Here is a 6,300-nt window from a genome sequence, read left to right as displayed (position 1 = left end):
CCTGCAGTTTCCACTCAGTATTTCATCGAGCCCCAGTTTTAACTTGAAGACTTGAAGGGCTTATGAATGTATTTAAAAGAAACTGTACTGTTAAAACTGAGCTGTTATTATATAGCAGGGTTGTAAGATTTGCAGTCATAAGACTCTCACAACAAAAATACCACAGCCGACATGCAACCTTTTATCGAAGCCACCTTGTGATACCTTTACATTAACAATGTCCTTGTTTGTGCTTTCAGACACTGACATTTCTAAATGTACTATTTTACAATTCTATTAATGCGTAAAAGTGTGTGGTATGCACTGATCAAACCGGATATAGAAGAAACACAAAACACTACTAACAACAAGGCTGTATCGTCTTTCATTTATCATGCTTATCCTTTCCAGCTATCAAGCCTGAACACGCAAGTGTGCGTGTGTGTGTGTGACTGTATATTAGAGGTGTGTCCTTAGGGCTCAGTAGGTGATACAAATGAGTCTCAGAGAGACTCTGGGCACAGAGCACATTGAGCAAAGGGGCATGTAACTAGTGAAGTGCCAGTGTGGACGACAGACCCATGGGCCACCAGCATCAGCTGAGCCTGTCTCCTACATGTTGAGAACTTATCAAGCAGCTGTAAAGTTACACATTATTTTCACCTAAATTTACAACCAAGGCACACTTGTTGTTCTAAGTGTCCACTGGTAAGCCCATGTGATCTCAGAGATAGATATAGCAGCCCAGCCACCTATGACAGCATCTAACTGTCAGTTAAGCAGCCACACCCATAATAATGACTCATTTTAACCTTTATTACAGTTTATCTATCATGTTATTATTGTTTTTAAATCCACAAAGCCTGTAAAATTAAAAATTTTCCTTTATTTTTCTTTGATTTCCCATCTGTCCTTATTGTTAGTTTAAATTCCTTCTAGCTAGCCCAGATCTTCTTTCTGTTCTCTTTGACCCCATCTGGCTGTCTTTGGTTTGTTCCAAATGTTTCCTTGGTAAGGGCAAGAAACTTTGTTGTTAGTGTTGTCTTGGTGACCAAAAACGATTCTGTGGTTTGTTTAAATGCTATTATATTCTAACCTTTAGCCAAATAAAACTTACCTCCCAAGGTACATGATACAGCTGCCACTTTTTCCATCTTTGACTGAAAAAAACTGTGCATGGCATCAATTACATCACTAGTTGTATTCCTTTGCACTTCATCACATCAAACTGTATCAAAGCAGCCGTACTTTGGGGCCAATAAAAATCACTATTATAAAAGCACACTTCCATGAGTGCGAAGAGAGGCTGAGAAAGAAAGACAGGGAGACACAGAGAGTAAAGGAGAAACAGATGTAGCTTAACTGCTGGGTAAGTTGAGAAGAGACAGTAGCCTGGGGGGGTGATTTGTGTCCTGACTTGACCCTTCCATCAGCACCGATAAGATACCCAACACGAATGACACACACGCATGCTGCTTTCTTTTCTCCTTCTCTTTTTATCTTTACAGTTTCTGCCCGTGCTGCTGACCATCGCTGGTCCTCCTTTGTAATTTATGCATCGCTGGAACCGATTAAGCCCATATGACTTCAGCTTCCAGGTTAGTTACATTCCACATCAGTCTTTGCTCCCTGCGCCTTTGTACTGTCACATATTCTTGCTCATGAAGACCTCACTAAACACCTCTGACATTATGTTCCACCTCATACTCTATTTTAGTGTCTATTATGGCAGTGCTAGATATATATTCTGGGGAGTTCTACCTATAGCAAATGATGTATGAAATCTGGAGCGTGGGCGCTAGACAGAACAGTCTGGAAGTGTTTTGTTGAAGGCCAACATGTGTCAGAGCCGGCCCACTAACATCTCAAATATGGTGTGTTTTCGGTCATGTTTTCAGTCTTGTGGGTGCTGGGAGGAACAGCCTTAAGTGAAAATCTTAAACATTTGCTTCTGGTTTGTCTCGTAATACAGCACTGTGCAAAAGTCTTGAGCCAATCCTCAGTTCTTAACATTTTACTAGGAAAATTACAAGTATGTCTGTTAAGTTGCCTGTTGTGTGCAGACAAACAGTCAACCATTGAGTTAGGGGCATTTTTATGCTTCAATGACTCATATTTAAGTGGCTTAAGAAACATGTAAAAATATTCATCTGAATATGGTCAGGTACGGGGACTGGACTGATAATGAGCAAAAACATGGCCAACTTCCAAAGAAAAACTTTGAAAGAACTTCAAAATTACTGGAAAACTATTGCCCAAGACCAGTTTAAAAATGACAAGAAAAGCTGGCCTTTTTGGAAGCAAGGTATAAAGAAATGAGGGGTGAATCAAGACTTTTGCACAGTACTGTATCTTATGACTAACCCTGCAATGCACAGAAACAATACAAGCCCTTCTTCCCAGCTATACCACAGGCAATGGTTACTACAGTCTCTCTTTGTGTTGCTCAAAGCTGTTACTACATGCAATGGGAGTCTATTTGTGGCTGTTCACTCAGCCTGCAATGGCTCGCCCACAGACATATTCCATGATTTACATGAAAAATGCCCCTCTCCACCCAGCTTGGGTTTGTGGTTAGCTGTGACTGGCACGCGACTCATGGTATTTCCTCCAGAATGATAGTAAGAGAGTCACACACCGGCACGCTCAAGAATAAACAAAGTCTTGAAAGGCACACAGGATGTAAACATGAAAGTTTCTATGGCAAAGTTGCAATAATACGAAGAAGAAGAAGAAAGAGAAAGAGAAAAGAGACAAAATACATGGAGTAAAACATCTACAGAAAGGAGAAAATAAGTTACATGAAAATAGAAAAAAACTGCAAAAAGAAACATTTCTGACATTTAGCAGACAGAAAGACATTACAAAGCACTTTAGAATAGTTCCTTTTTAACATTTGCAGGCAAAGAAAGCAGGCAAAACTCCAAACATCTTCTTCTTCATTTTGGTCTTCATCTCGTGATTCCTTAAAGGTCTTCCTCTTTTCCTTCTGCCTGAGCTCTTCGTCTCCACTTCTATTGTGCACCATCCATGGCTTTGGGTGACTGAACACTGGTATTTAGACTCATCTACCTTCACTACCTCTACGCATTGCAGCTTCGTTGTTACGTGTGCCTACCTCTTAGTCACACACATGTATTCTGTCTTGTGCCTACTGACTTCCATTCTACCTTCCTCTTCCTCTCCATCAGCACTGCAAACTAGAAGGGACTGATTTAATCCCAACCCCACCTTGAAACCATCTGTCACTTCTACCACACATTTCACCGCTGTCTCATTGTCCCCATGCATTCTGCATCAGCCTCACATACATCTCTGCCACTCCTGACTTCCTCATATAGTACCACATCTCCTCTCTTAGCACCTCTATCGTATGGTTTCTCTAAATCCACAATGACACAGTGCAGTTCTGTCTGATCTTCCATATACTCTTCCCACTCTCCAAGCAAACATTGCAATTCTAGTGCTCTTTCTCAAGAAGTCATTTTGCTTCTCACTAATTGTCACCTCTCTTCTTAACCATAGCCTCATGGTATGGCTCATTTCTCAGGCATCCACTCAAGATTCTGTTAAACAATTTGATTTAGAAAAAAAAAAAAGAAAAAAAATCTGCGGTCCTCTCTCCACACCTCCACAGGTATCCCTTTGGATTAGCTGTCTTTCCACTCTTCTTCTGGTTCATAGGTGCCCTCACTTTATCCTTACTAATCAACTGCACTTCTTAATTCACTTTCCTCCATTTTTCCTCCTCTTTTTCGTTGTATTCATTCATCAAGAACTCCTTCAACTTTCTCAACACACTCTGTTCACTCCTTAATTCAATTCAATTCAATTTTATTTATATAGCGCCAAATCACAACAAAAGTCGCCTCAAGGCGCTTCATAGATACAGAGAAAAACCCAACAATCATATGACCCCCTATGAGCAAGCACTTTGGCGACAGTGGGAAGGAAAAACTCCCTTTTAACAGGAAGAAACCTCCGGCAGAACCAGGCTCAGGGAGGGGCGGCCATCTGCTGCGACCGGTTGGGGTGAGAGAAGGAAGACAGGATAAAAGACATGCTGTGGAAGAGAGACAGAGGTTAATAACAGATATGATTCAATGCAGAGAGGTCTATTAATACATAGTGAGTGAGAAAGGTGACTGGAAAGGAAAAACTCAATGCATCATGGGAATCCCCCGGCAGCCTACGTCTATTGCAGCATAACTAAGGGAGGATTCAGGGTCACCTGGTCCAGCCCTAACTATATGCTTTAGCAAAAAGGAAAGTTTTAAGCCTAATCTTAAAAGTAGAGATAGTTTCTGTCTCCCGAATCCAAACTGGAAGCTGGTTCCACAGAAGAGGGGCCTGAAAACTGAAGGCTCTGCCTCCCATTCTACTTTTAAATACTCTAGGAACAACAAGTAGGCCTGCAGAGCGAGAGCGAAGTGCTCTAATAGGGTGATATGGTACTACAAGGTCATTAAGATAAGATGGGGCCTGATTATTTAAGACCTTGTATGTGAGGAGCAGGATTTTGAATTCAATTCTGGACTTAACAGGAAGCCAATGAAGGGAAGCCAAAACAGGAGAAATATGCTCTCTCCTTCTAGTCCCTGTCAGTACTCTTGCTGCAGCATTTTGGATTAGCTGAAGGCTTTTCAGTGAGTTTTTTGGACATCCTGATAATAATGAATTACAGTAGTCCAGCCTGGAAGTAATAAATGCATGAACTAGTTTTTCAGTGTCACTCTGAGACAGGATATTTCTAATTTTAGAGATGTTGCGCAAATGGAAGAAAGCAGTCTTACATATTTGTTTAATATGTGCGTTGAAGGACATGTCCTGGTCAAAAATGACTCCAAGGTTCTTCACAGCGTTACTGGAGGCCAAGGTAATGCCATCCAGAGTAGGAATCTGGTTAGATACCATATTTCTAAGATTTTCAGGGCCAAGTACAATAACCTCAGTTTTATCTGAATTAAGAAGCAGAAAGTTAGCGGCCATCCAGGTCTTTATGTCTTTAAGACATTCCTGCAGTTTAACTAATTGGTGTGTGTTATCTGGCTTCATGGACAGATAGAGCTGGGTGTCATCTGCATAGCAGTGAAAATGTATGCTATGTCTTCTAATGATGCTGCCTAAGGGAAGCATGTATAATGTAAACTGAATTGGTCCTAGCACTGAACCCTGTGGAACTCCATAATTAACCTCAGTGTATGAAGAGGACTCTCCATTTACATGCACAAATTGGAGTCTATTAGATAGATATGATACAAACCACTGCAGTGCAGTACCTGTAATACCTACAGCATGTTCTAATCGCTCTAATAGGATATTATGGTCGACAGTATTGAACGCTGCACTGAGGTCTAGCAGGACAAGCACAGAGATGAGTCCACTGTCAGAGGCCATAAGAAGATCATTTGTAACCTTCACTAAAGCTGTTTCTGTGCTGTGATGAGCTCTGAAACCTGACTGAAACTCTTCAAATAAACCATTCCTCTGCAGATGATCTGTTAGTTGTTTGACAACTACTCTTTCAAGGATTTTTGATATGAAAGGAAGGTTGGAGATTGGCCTATAATTAGCTAAGACTGCTGGGTCTAGAGATGGCTTTTTGAGTAAAGGTTTAACTACAGCCAGCTTGAAGGCCTGTGGTACATAGCCGATTATTAGAGATAGGTTGATCATATTTAAGATCGAAGAATTAATTAATGGCAGGACTTCTTTGAGCAGTTTTGTAGGAATGGGGTCTAAAAGACACGTTGATGGTTTGGAGGAAGTAATTATTGAAGTTAACTCAGAAAGATCAATTGGAGAAAAAGAGTCTAACTTAACATCAATGGTACTAAGAGTAGCTGTAGATAATATTACATCTGTGGGATGATTACTGGTAATTTTTTCTCTAATGATAAAAATTTTATTTGTGAAGAAGTTCATGAAGTCATTACTAGTTAACGTTAAAGGGATGGTTGGCTCAACAGAGCTCTGACTGTTTGTCAGCCTGGCTACAGTGCTGAAGAGAAACCTGGGGTTGTTCTTATTTTCTTCAATCAGTGATGAATAGTAAGATGTTCTGGCTTTGCGGAGGGCTTTCTTATAAAGCAGCAAACTATTTCTCCAGGCTAAATGATGATCCTCTAAATTTGTGACACGCCATTTCCTCTCCAGATTACGAGTTATCTGCTTTAGGGTACGTGTTTGAGAATTATACCACGGAGTCAGATACTTCTGATTAGAGACCTTAGTTTTCACTGGAGCTACAGTATCCAGAGTCGTACGTAGTGAGGAGGTGAAATTATTAACAAGATAATCGACCTCTGTTGGGGTAGCGTT

The sequence above is a fragment of the Perissodus microlepis genome, chromosome 14 (assembly GCF_051167445.1).
Source record: "Perissodus microlepis isolate ML-2025 ecotype Zambia chromosome 14, ASM5116744v1, whole genome shotgun sequence".
Taxonomy (NCBI): Eukaryota; Metazoa; Chordata; class Actinopteri; order Cichliformes; family Cichlidae; genus Perissodus; species Perissodus microlepis.
The sequence above is the reverse complement of the archived record's forward strand: the minus strand, read 5'-3'. Positions refer to the sequence as shown.